Genomic DNA, 12,937 nt, shown 5'->3' on the forward strand with positions numbered 1-12,937 from the left:
TTTAGCAGGATTGACTTGAAGAGTGGATATCATCAGATCAAGATAGCGCCAGGAGATGTCTACAAGACTGCTTTTCGGACGACTTTTGGGTTATTTGAGTTTTTGGTGATGCCTTTTGGCTTAACCAATGCTCCTGCGACATTTAACCGGATGATGGACAGGATTTTTCGAGAGTACAGGCTATTTGTTGGCACTTTCTTTGACGACATCATTGTTTTCTCCAAGAATGAGGCAGAACACAGAGATCATCTGCTTCAAGTCTTTCAGGCATTACGAGATCACACGTTAGTGATTAATGCAAAAAGAAAAGAAAATTTCTCCTACCAGAGATACACTTTTTTGGGACACATTGTGTCAGCAGCAGCAGGAGTGCAAATGGACCCGGCCAAGATAGAGACTATCCGTGATTGGCCCGATTTGAGGAATGTCCATGAAGTTAGAAGCTTCTTGGGATTGTGTTCGTACTACAAGCGGTTCATACGAAAGTTTGCAGAGGTTGCTTCCCCTTTGCATACCTTGACACAGAAAGGAGTACCTTTTTCGTGGGGACCCACAGAGGTGACTGCCTTTCAGACATTGAAAGAGAAATTGACTACGGGACCTATTTTGACTTTGCCGGACTTGCAAAATTCATTTGAAGTATATTGTGATGCTTGTGGTCGTAGTCTGGGTGCGGTCTTGATGCAAGAAGGCCATGTCATAGCTTACGAGAGCCGTTTGTTCTCTAGGCCGGAGATGACAGCACAAATCTATGAGAGAGAGCTTTTGGCGGTTATCCATGCTCTTACGCAGTGGCGGCATTACCTACTCGGAGTGGATTTTACTGTCTTTACAGACCATCAGAGTTTGCGCTACCAGTTGTCACAGAAGCAACTTTCGGAAAAGCAGATGCGGTGGGCGAACATCTTGTCACAGTTCCACTTCCAGATTGTCCATGTGCAGGGACAGAAGAATGTGGTGGCAGATGCTTTGTCTCGGAAACGTTGGTTCTAGCTGTTTCCGCGATACATCATAGGAGCTTCGAGGATATGGTCGATCAGTATGCCACAGATACAGATTTTGCAGATATTTTCACACGGATACGGGATGGGGAGACAGTAGCTGGATACTCCCTTCGGGAAGGCTACTTGATGAAAAAGACTATGTTGTGGGTTACACAGCCGTTGAGGGATAAGGTTATGACTGAATGCCACTGTCCACCTTTTACGAGTCACCGCGGCATTGCTACCACCATGAAGGGGGTAGAGAGATACTTCTTTGGGCCGAGACTCAAAAAGGATGTGGAAGAGTTTGTGCGCAGTTGCTTGGTATGCGAGAAGGTCAAGTTTGACAGGCATAAGGCACAGGGATTGTTGCAGCCTTTACCCATACCCACCCACCCCTGGGAAAGTATTGCAATGGATTTCATTCTTGATCTCCCAAGAACACAGAATGATGACGATGATTTTCCGATTACATGGCACGTCTGAGACGATTGTCTCCGACAGAGACCCCAGATTTATGAGTTTGTTTTGGAAGGCAATTTGGGAGAACATTGGCACGCAGTTGCAGTTCTCGTCATCGTTCCACTTGCAGACTGACGGGCAATTTGAGATTGCCAATTCAGTGATTTTAGATTTATTGAAGTCTTGTATCTCGGATCAGAAGACTCAATGGGAAAAGAACTTACCTTTGGTGGAATTTGCCTACAATAACACGATACACTCTTCGACGGGGAAGACGCCATGTGAGATTGTTGAAAGTGCTGCGAAGGTTCCATCCTTCCTGAGCACGAAAGATTAGATATTTGAAGCGGATGAATATTCGTGAGATTTGGATACGGCTTTTGCCAAGGTTCGCGAGACTTTGCAGAAGTCTCAAGAACGACAGAAAAAGGCAGCGGATCGCCATCGTCGCGACTTGAAACTGAAGGAGGATGATTGGGTGCTCTTACTTTTGAGAAGGCACGCCTAAGAAAGAAAAAGGGAAAGGAGAGGCTTTTTCGAAAGCTTAGTATGTGATACTACGGACCTTTCCAGATTACTGAAAAGATGAATGATGTCTCCTTCCGATTGAAACTGCCAGATACTTGGAGGATTCACAATGCATTGCATGTGAGTCTCTTGAACCCTGTTAAGGGTGATGTGCCTGATGATGGGGAGCCTGATGAGCAACCCAAAGTGGAAGAAAACGAGGAGATCCTTGTTCCTGAACAGATTTTGGCACATAACGATACGAAGAAAGGTAAAGTCCGAAGGCGGTTCTTGGTTTAGTTCAAGAACTTTCGTGCATTTGATGCGAAGTGGATGGAGGAGGAGGACCTAGCAGATACTCCTCGGATTGTGAAACTTTACCTCGATGTTTTGATTTAGCATAGTCTACTCCAAACGGAACCCAGAAACTCAACTTGGCCGAAGATCTGGTGAAGTGGGATGCACAAGAGGGGAGTTACTCCGCTCCTTTGTCAACAGATGCCTCGATTTTGATACTAAAGTCACTGATGTCTCTTTGAGCTTCAGGGATACTGAGAGCTGACAGTATTCTGCTAGATGACTTTATGAAATGGAATTCCTGATTATGATACTGATTTGTTCTTGACTTCTTGTGAGTACAGGAACTGATAGACGAAATGACTGCTGCATTTTGGTCTCATTGATCTCGAATAGACATGGTTGCAATAGGGGTTAGTCAATCGGACATCGATGAGGTCCCGATTGGACCTAGATGTGATTGCTAGCTACATTGCCGATAAATCATGGTCTAAGATCCGAATGAATGTTGAATGTCATGTGATGTCTGGTGATGTCCTGTGATGTCGTGTGATGTGACTGTCGATTGCGTACATGTGCTAGATGTGTGTTCCTAGTACGTCGGTACTAACAGTCAGTGTCTGCTATGACGGTTTATGGCTTTTGTCGGTTTTGTAGGCGAAATTGCGGTCGATTACAATGCTTTCAAGAGGGGGGTATGTCACAAAGTGATGACGTGGCGGACAACAGAAACCCTAATTTCTGCCAAAAACCCTAATTTCCGGAAATCGCGGATTTTTTTTTTTTTTTTTGGGAAAATGATGAGCGACGCGAATTTTGTTTTTTTAAAAAAAAAAAAGAGAAAAAGACTCTCTAAGAGAGAGAGAACTGATTCTTTTTTATTTTAAAAGCTTTTGGGGCTCTGCTTTTGGGCATCCCTTGTAACTTTTAAATTAGTGGTGAGGGCCTCACTTCTCAGAGCATCTGGACGCAGAGTCTGAGAGTGAAACCCTAACCGCTCTCTTGTACTTTGATGATTGATTAATATAAAAAGAAATACCGAAAGGGGCGCCAGTCTTTGGGGCTAATATCTCTAGGCATGGAACTCCGCCGGGCCAGTGCAAATCTATTGTGATCTGTGAATTGTTTTGAAGTGGTTATTTGGTGCTGTCGCGATTGATTCTTGACTTCGAGTGTCCAAGTCTGTTACAATCATGCACTATGATCTTTGGTTCTTAAGTTCACGAGGAACTTGGGTTCTTGAGGGTCTTGGGTTTCTTGAGGTTCTTGAGGTTTTCTTTCGCTTGCAAACCGCGTTTGAGAAGGATCTTCTCTTCCCCCGAGTTCTACTCCTTTCTGCGGGCGCACCCCTTGGCGGCCTTGCGCTCACACCAAGGTTTCTTTTTCCCACCTCACGTCAATTGGCCGGCTGCTAAGTGCACGGTCCGCTCTCAATGAGTGAAAAGAGGCACAAGGGGAGGCTGGACAAGCCCTTCTTTCTTGGGATTCCTGTCACTCTTCAAAAACACGATTAGGAATCGACACGCCCAAGCGAACTTGGGTTTGTGCGACCTCAACAAGCAAAAAAAAATTATGTGGTTCTTGTGGTTCTTTCCTTGAGTGATACAGAACACTGCCAAAGCTCTGATACCAATGTTAGGTGCAACGAAATGAATGTTTGCGCTTTGCTCAAGATGAGTGCTCCGAACTGTGCTCAAGGTTCCTTTTGTTCTTATGGAAGGTAGAGCCTTCCGTTCTCAATGAGAGAATGCTATGATCACAAACAAAGTGAATGGACACTGTGCGTGCAAGTGTATGAGACTGAGAGATAGAGAGAGAAGAGAGATACGACACGAGAGACGTTGTAAAACCCTCCTCCAAAGGCCCCACTCTCGTCTGCGAGAGTGGTCTACTTATGATTGCACAATCTGGTACAAATGGAATGCATGGGACTGATGCAAGTCTAGGCTATGTCGGCGATGACGACGATGATGACGAGACCAACACTAGGGCTGAAATCTGCAATCTTTCTATTGTTGTCCAAAATCGCTATGGGCTGAAATTTGCGGCTAGTCGTAAAATGCTGATTTTGTGGCAGTTTCCTGTGGTTATTTGTCGCTGAAAATCTGCAGGTTTAGGGCTGAAAACTGAGGTCTCTTTAGGCTGAAAATTGATGGTCTTTCCGGGCTGAAATCGTAGGCTCTTCATGGCTGAAAACGCTGCTCATACTTGCTGAAAATCGCCATGCTTGAATTGTCAAAAACGCTAGAGATGTGGGGATCAAAAACGCTAGGTGATGGGCTATGCCGGCGGTGAAGATCTGATGCAAAAACGCTATGCTTGAGACTTGCTGGCGATGGTGTGCTGATGCAAAAACGCCAGGCTGAGAGGTATGGCGATGACTGCTTGTTGAAAAATGCCAGTGATGGGGATGTTTGCTTGGTGGGAAACCACCAAGGCTTGGTCTTGTTGAGAAGTTGCCTGTTGAGCAAGGTGCTCCTGCTGCCTCTTCTACCAAATAGTTCTAGCTCTAGTTTGCTTATATACAAACTTAGCAAAATTGCCCTACCTACTTTCCAACAAAAGTCACTTAAAAATAATAAGGGAAAAATGTCAAAAATAGGGAAAATAAGCTAAATGCACTGGAAAATTTCCCTGAAGGATTCTGATGGGAATGCTTATGATCATGTTGTGTGCAACCAGAGGATATGCATCTACACTAAGTGATTGGGCATGCACGGTCTACGAATAGACTCACAAAAGTGCCAGATCACTTCTAATCTAGATTGACTGGATTGACTGAACCCTGATCATGTTGTAGCTTGTCCACGGACGCATAGGGTTGGATGTGTCAGGTATTCTCTGTTTTGGACCGTTTCGAGTGGAGCAAGCACGCCCACGCGTGTCTTAGGTGCTCCCGCAAGCAATGGGACAGTTCCCTTGTAAATCGGACGAGCTTTTGCGCGAAAAAACTCTCTGTTCTTGCATTGCTTCGCGATGGAACTTTGCGTACTTGAAGGGGATTGGCAATTAGCTAATCCGGTTCCTGTACAGAAGGCTCTTGCCTGGGCAAACGGGCATAAAACCCCCAGAACTGTACATGGTCATCTAAGAAGCCCAACTAGAGGGGCATTACCATATGTGCAAAGGGGGGAGAGAGAGATGCGGGAGAGCAAATCGTCGCGCTACATAGAGCAAGGGAGAAGTCAAGCTTTCTATTAAAGCTGTGAGCACTTGCACCATAGTAACAGAGAATGGCCATTTTCAGGTCTCCGTTCCCTGTTCCCATCCCAATTTCCCGTTTCGGATTCCCGTTCTATGTTTCAGACGTGAGTATTCAGAACAGGGAATGGCATTTCATGCAAGTTGCCATTCCCCGTTTCCCGTTCCGGGTAACTATGACTTGTACCCACTACTCACACAGTCAGCTCTCTCTCTCTCTCTCTCTCTCTCTCTCTCTCTCTCTCTCTCTCTCTCTCTCTCGGGCGCCCTGTCACAAACTGTTGACGTGTCAAAGCCTTGAAGAAGAGAGCCAACTTGTAGATGTTGGCCGAGGGGCCTAAACCGTAAGAAGAACAAGTAGAAGAAGAAGTCCTACCAACTTATGGGGACCTTGTCCGATGGGGCCTTAAGAGACATAAAGGATTAAAATAAAGCAGGACCCACACACACACTAAAGGAATTGCAAGAAACTGATGACGTGGCAAGTTTTCGAAGATTACGTTGATTGATGACGTGGCACGTTGTACGGAACTCCGCGTTTTGCGTTGGTTGCTGACGGGACAGCTGTACGGATTTTTGTAAATTACGCTGGCAGCTTTTTGGCATTACTTTTGGATCAGAAGCTTTTGAGTTTTGAAGGTTTTTCACTGTAATTGCTTTTTAGGCCAAGGGCTTTTAAATATGAGGCTAGGGCTCATTCTTTGACATGCTTCCTGGAGAAGGTGCAGAGTTTGGAGTATCGGCTTGTACTGTGTTGATGCAATATAAAGAAATACCCAAAGGGGCGCCAGGGTTTGGGGCCAATACTCTTTGGGGTGGAATTTCGCCACTCCGTGTCTCTTGTCGTCTCTCTCTCTCTCTCTCTCTCAATTCAATTGTTATTGAAGTACTAAAAGTTTGTTCAGTCTGTTCTTTTCTTTTGGCACGTGGTGCCCGTCTTGTGACAGTAGTATCAGAGCATCAGGCGTGTGCTTTTCTGAAATCATACCGGTCCCACCAAAGAGCAGACAGAGCAAGATCACACTTCCAAAGTTCATTGGAAATTTTAGCTTCGTGTTCCGACCCCTGACTTATTAGCCACTCCCACCCTTACTTCATCGCGCATCGGGCGCGCTCCCGTCTTCACCGCTCATGTCTTACAGGGCATAAGCCATAAAGATCACTTGCAAGAGAAGGATCCAAGATTTGTTTCTAGTCACTGTTTTTCTCAAAAGCAGTGCCATGCAGATGTTGATGTCTAGAGCTACCAAGCCGCGCACTTCCAAGGACTTGGCAAGCTTTCAAGAAAAATTTTGCCTGAAGGTGTATGGTTTTTGACATCTTCCTTTGGAGTGCAACTTTTGGCAGAGTGGGGTATCCTAAAATGCTTGCCATGGAAACCCTAGTAGATTCTAACTTGAAATTTCTCGACCTCTCTAAGTAGATGTCTCTTCACGAGCAGATGACCTTGGAGGTTTAGTACAATTGCTATCTTGGGACTACCATCGCCGCCAAAGAAACACTGTTTGTCCAAGAGCTGATGGATCATGCTGTGCTCGGCTACGACCCTATGGAATGAACCTAACCCTAATTTTTTTGGTGCAGGTTTCAGGGTGGAAAGTCAGTCGACTTTTTGAGCTCGACTGATGTCGAGATTGCTTTTTAAGTTTGAATTTTGTTTCAAAATCTTTTTGAGAACTTGTTTGGTGATCTTGTTTGGAATCTGTTTGAAATGGATGGTATCTGTTTTGGTGCCGATTTGAAATGTTTGACTCTGGTTTTAATACTGGTTTCAATGATTGGTGATTTTACTCCCGGGTGGAGTAGTGAGAAATGATGATTGAAAAGTGTTGTTGTTGTGACTCCCGGCCCGGACCTGGATGGTTATGCGTGAGGAGTATTAAGAAGTCTGAGCAGTGGTTACTCTCAGCACCTCCAAACGATGCAGGTTGCGGTCTGGGGGGCGTCTGGTTGTAAAAGGTCTCTATATCTCCCAGCCCAGACCTTTAGGTTATGCGGGGGGAGTGATGAGGGATCTCCCGGCCTCGACCTTGTTAGGTTATGCGGGAGGAGTGTTCATGCATATGTGAGCATTTGTGTTGCATTGTGATGTGCCAACCATTGAATATTCCTAATTGGATGAGATTGCCTGGGTATGTAATTTTAATGCATCAAGACACCCGTGAAAGATCAATACGGTCTGGGTGTGATGACTATTTTACTACGCCGGAATATCAAGAGTTCCGATTTGGACGAAAGGAGAAGCTAACTCCTTGATCAAAAGAGTAGAAAGGAGAAGCTAACTCCTTAACAAAAAGAGCAAACTGATTGTCCCTCGGAATGTCCCTCAGAATGACCCTTGGAAATTTTTGAACTAACTTGAGTTGTTTTACAGATATGCTGTAATCGTGGACGATTACTCTCTTTCAAGAAGGGGAGATGTCACAAACTGTTGACGTGTCAAAGCCCTGAAGAAGAGAGCCAACTTGCAGATGCCGGCCGAGGGGCCTAAACCCTAAGAAGAACAAGTAACAGAAGAAGAAGTCCTACCAACTTATGGGGACCTCGTCTGATGGGGCCCCAAGAGACATAAAGGATTAAAATAAAGCAAGACCCACATACACACTGAAGGAATTGCATGGTACTGATGACGTGGCAGGTTTTCAAAAATTACGTTGACTGATGACGTGGCAGGTTGTACGGAATTCCGCATTTTGCGCTGGCTGCTGATGTGGCAGTTGTATGGATTTCCTTTTGGACCAGAACTTTTGAGTTTTGAAGGCTTTTCACTGTAACTGCTTTTTAGGCCAAGGGCCTTCAAATATGAGGCTAGGACTCATTCTTTGGCATGCTTCCTGGAGAAGGTGCAGAGTTTGGAGTATCTGCTTGTACTGTGTTGATGCAATATAAAGAAATACCACAAGGGGCACCAGGGTTTGGGGCCAATACTCTTTGGGTTGGAATTCCGCCACTCCGTGTCAGGTGTTGTCTCTCTCAGTTCAATTGTTATTGAAGTACTAAAAGTCTGTTCAGTCTGTTCTTTTCTATTGGCACGTGGTGCTCGTCTCGTGACACGCCCCCTCCAGCTGAGGTGTCCTGTAGGTTGCTCTACAAGTGCCAAGTGTCTAGTTTGCCTCTTTTGAGTTAATTCCCTAGTACCCACCAACTTATAAGTGTAGCGAGGGTGCCTAAATGACTTTGAACTGAGCCTAGACACCCTTTTACATCTTGGATTCCAGTGCCGATTGGCCCGACCAACTCGTGGTGACCTGCCCTTCCCGATTGCGGGTGAAACTCTCGGTCGTCAGCCTTTTCACACTGGCCATATAATGTCCGGCCATTTGGAACTTCAAAACAAGGGTCCCAAAAATTAATTAAAAATCATCGGAAAGAAACCAACAACTCAAGCTAGAAATTGCCATGTCCTCGTGACATACCACCCTCTTAAAATCGCAAACATCCTTGATTGCGTGCTATATATACATGCCATAGATGATTTAGTGTGGTAAGCACTCTTTTATCATCGCATGTATCCACAAGAAAGACTGTCAAAACATGTGTACAAATGACTAAATGAGATCTTCATACTTTTGTCAAACAATGTACACTGCTATTGCATTGAATTCATGAGTGCATTTGATGTGCTAGTTCTATCATTACCCCTCATTTGCAGACGCTGGGTTGGGGCATAAGTAGGCTGTAACCTAAAGGCTTCAAGGTAAAGATGCAATACATTTGGTGACTCCGACAGTTCATGCTCTTCCATCCACTTTGCATCCATAAGTGGAGAGTTCTTGAACTTCACCACATAGCATCTTGCAACTTGTCCCTTAACATTTTACCGGTGCAAGAGGCTCTTGCCTCTGCAAACGAGCATTATTCCACAACTCTGTAGGCTCTAGCGTGCTACCCACAACCAAGTAAGCTCAAATTTCAAGATGATTCACCAGTGCGTCAAAGAATCCAAGCTATTGCCTCAGAGAATCGGCTGGCAGTGTGCCACGTGGCAAACCCACATCACTCCCGCAGAAGATCTAGTGGCCAGTCTATCACGGTGAGACCTCTCCCTATCTCATCTTGGTTCATACTTGCGAACCCTAAAAATGCAGCTAAAATTCAGCCCTAATTTGACCACTTTTTGGCAGGGCGAACGTTGAAAAGGTTATGTAGGAACATGCGGAATTTCTTGTCTGTCCTTTGAAGAGGAACCCTCTTCCCTGGTGTCGTCCGTCCTATCAGCCATAGGGTAATTTCAAGTTCATGTACTCTAGTGTCTTCACGAAACCAATCGAGGCTCACTTCTTGAGAAAAAGTGATTTTGTCCTGGCAACAGAACCATGAAACCGGCCCGTAGGACGGTAGTCGTAGGCTTTCACCCGAAACTTTACTTTTAGACTTTAGGACACAAAGGAACTTCACGAATACTCCTGTGATTGGAATTCAACACCTCAAGACAAACCACGGCCTGGCAGCTAGAGTGCTATCAAGCAAACAACGACACCAGGTTGGCCCCAAAGACTGGCGCTGAAACCGGCCTGTACTTTCATAAAGGGCGGTAGACTTAACTTCAAACCTTGATTTAGCTTTCACCCATTATTAGTCGTCTATTCTACCTGTACTTTCAAGACACAACAAAGGGGAGAGGGATACAGGTTGCTAGATTGCACCTGTATGAGTAGACCGACACCAGATTGGCCCCTAACTTAGGCGCCCCTTTCGGTATTTCTTTATTGTTTAAAAGAGGGAATAAACGCTGTGGTTCCCTACAAGCTGCCCCACACAAGCTCGGCTGAATTTCAACTGTTCCGGCCCAATTTCGGCAGCATAACTGTACTAGGATCCTTCACAATCAGTATTCCCACGCATGGAATGACTTTCCCGACGCATACGGGCACTTTGCAAAACCTGGCGAGAATCTGCAGCATGCTGAATTCTCTGTTTTCAGCCCCGAAAATGCGCCAGATCACCTGTACAGCGGTCCCTTTGCGTCCCCGAACCTCTTGGGGGTATTAGGGTCCGTTTAGGGCCAAAACCCTAAACCTGTAAAAATACACAGCAGGCTGTAATTTACTGTTTCGGGCTGCGTTTCGCGTGCCGGTCGCATCCGTAGCAAGTCCTTGAGCTCCTGCACCTGTAGGGCTACTTGCCCTTTGAATCGGACGAGATTTCTGGCGTGAAACCTCTCCGAATTCACCTGTACCTGCGGGGGATTAGCCGCTAGCTAATTCAATACCTGTGCAAGAGGCTCTTGCCTCGGCAATCGCGCATGAACCCACACAACTGTACATTGGTCAATTGAAAAGCCCACTAGAGGGGCATAACATACTGCCATAGGGGAGAGAGAGGGCAGTGCGAAGCGTGCAGGGCATCACTCCTGGCACTGCACTGTACATAGGAGGGAAAGGAAGCACTCCATAGCTCTTATCCTGTGACCAAAATCTGAAAATGAGCCTCTCCCAGCTTCAAATTCAGCGCCACTTCTTGTTGCATGAGGAAAGTGCACCAGAAGGTGCCACTTGACACATTTACAAGCATTTTCCCGTTTCGGGGTTGTCGCCTAAAAATCTCCCAACCGGTTGCTCAGTTGACTTCACGGCAGAGTAAGAAAATGTTCTCCTTGTCATTCCGGAGGTAATGACGTAAACACATTTTCAGGTCCCAAAATAGCAGTTCCCTAAATTTTAGGAGATGCTGCCATTGTATCTTTCTAGGTCATCTGACCCCCTTTGTACACTGCAGCCACACCCAAAACTGAAATGTAGCCTCTGTAGCAAAGGATTCCACTTTGGCTAGTCGATGACCCCACTGTGGCTAACCATAGTCTTTGTCCAACCTTAGTGCTCTCTCTTGCCCTCAGGCCTGGACTCCCTCTGGACAGTTCCACACTAGCTATGCAATGCAGGGCAATTAGATTTCCCGAGGGGTGTTTCCAAAAAGTGAAAGTAAATAGATAATAAGAAAGAAATCAACAAAAAGGATAGATAGTAGTCACACGCTGGTGACATACCCCCCTCTTAAAATCTCAAACGTCCTCGTTTGCATCTATGTCGTACATGCTCACAGTCAACACTGATGTATTCAACACTTGTCGACACATGTACGACACATACATGCTCATTGTCAACCCTGGTGTATTGAACACCTCGTCAACACATGTATTGCCTGCGTGTGAACCCTGTCCCAATGACATAGTGGTAGCTTCGCACTCTGCCATTGCTTTGAGTCACTAACTTTCCAATGACAAAATGGTAGCTACACATTTTGCCACTGTCTTATAGTACACGTTGGATCTCGTAACACTTTCGAGCATACCCAAACCTACAGTTTAAGAATGCAGTTACACATGTACTCTTTAATAGAAGCAATTACTGTATTCTTGACAAACTGACAAGAAATACTCACTTCTATAGCACTAAGCACACTTTTGGACATTCCATAAGAGCAATTGCCAAACTGACAATCTGTACAGCTCTAACATTCATGTAACAGGTATTTCATTTGAGCTCACTTTAAATACCATGTACATCATTTGTTTCAGAAGCCATTGTCACACTGACAATCCATGTAGCTTTGAAACTGAAGGGGTCAAGGTAGGTTGCAAATCGAAGGCTTCAAGGTAAAGTGATAACACAGTTGGTGACTCTGCAAGTTCACCTTCTTCCATCCACTTAGCATCCATTGGTGGATAGTTTCTGAACTTTACCAAGTAACGCCTAGCAACCTTGCCTTTCACTTTTCTTTCCTTATGTGCCAAAATCTGTTCGGGGACCAAGATCTCGTCAAGTTCCTCGACTTCCGGTTGATCTTCAACTGGCATATCTTCTGGCACATCACCCACATAGGGTCTGAGAAGACTCACATGAAACGCATTGTGAATCTTCCAACTGTCAGGCAATTTCAGCCTATATGCAACATCACTGATTATGTCGCACACTTGAAAAGGCCCATAGTAACGCATGCTGAGCTTTGGAAACAGTCTTTCCTTGCCCTTCATCTTCTTTAACCTTGCCTTTTCAAAGCGTAGAAGCACCCAATCACCAAGTGAAAATACCACTTCACGACGGTGACGATCAACTGCTTTCTTTTGCTTTGCCTGAGTCTTTTCTAAGGCCACCTTGACCTTCTTGTACATTTCATCCATGTCCTGAACATACTTATCTGCTTCAAATATCTTGTCCTTTGTATGCAGTATGGGAGGAACTTTCTTGCCACCTTCAACTATCTCAAAAGGTGCCTTGCCAGTTGATGAATGCACTGTATTATTGTATGCATACTCCACCAATGGCAAATACTGCTCCCACTTTCCTTTATGCTCTGACACATAGCACTTCAGCAGATCTAGGACAGTAGAATTTACCTCTTCTGACTGCCCATCTGTTTGAGGATGAAATGATGAAGAGAATTTGAGCATTGTGCCCATATTCTCAAACAAGCCTCTCCAGAACAAACTTGTCATGCGTGGATCACGGTCGCTAACAATCGACTGTGGCATGCCATGATACTTGAAA

General features: G+C 45.3%; 1 protein-coding gene across 1 annotated transcript in view; it reads left to right on the forward strand.

The window, feature by feature from the left end:
- Positions 1 to 12,937, forward strand: part of LOC147438046 (uncharacterized) — a 39,940-nt gene that overhangs the window by 11,588 nt on the left and 15,415 nt on the right. The gene's annotated exons all lie outside the window — the stretch shown is intronic.

The sequence above is a fragment of the Adiantum capillus-veneris genome, chromosome 17 (assembly GCF_014529385.1).
Source record: "Adiantum capillus-veneris isolate H3 chromosome 17, ASM1452938v2, whole genome shotgun sequence".
Classification (NCBI taxonomy): Eukaryota; Viridiplantae; Streptophyta; class Polypodiopsida; order Polypodiales; family Pteridaceae; genus Adiantum; species Adiantum capillus-veneris.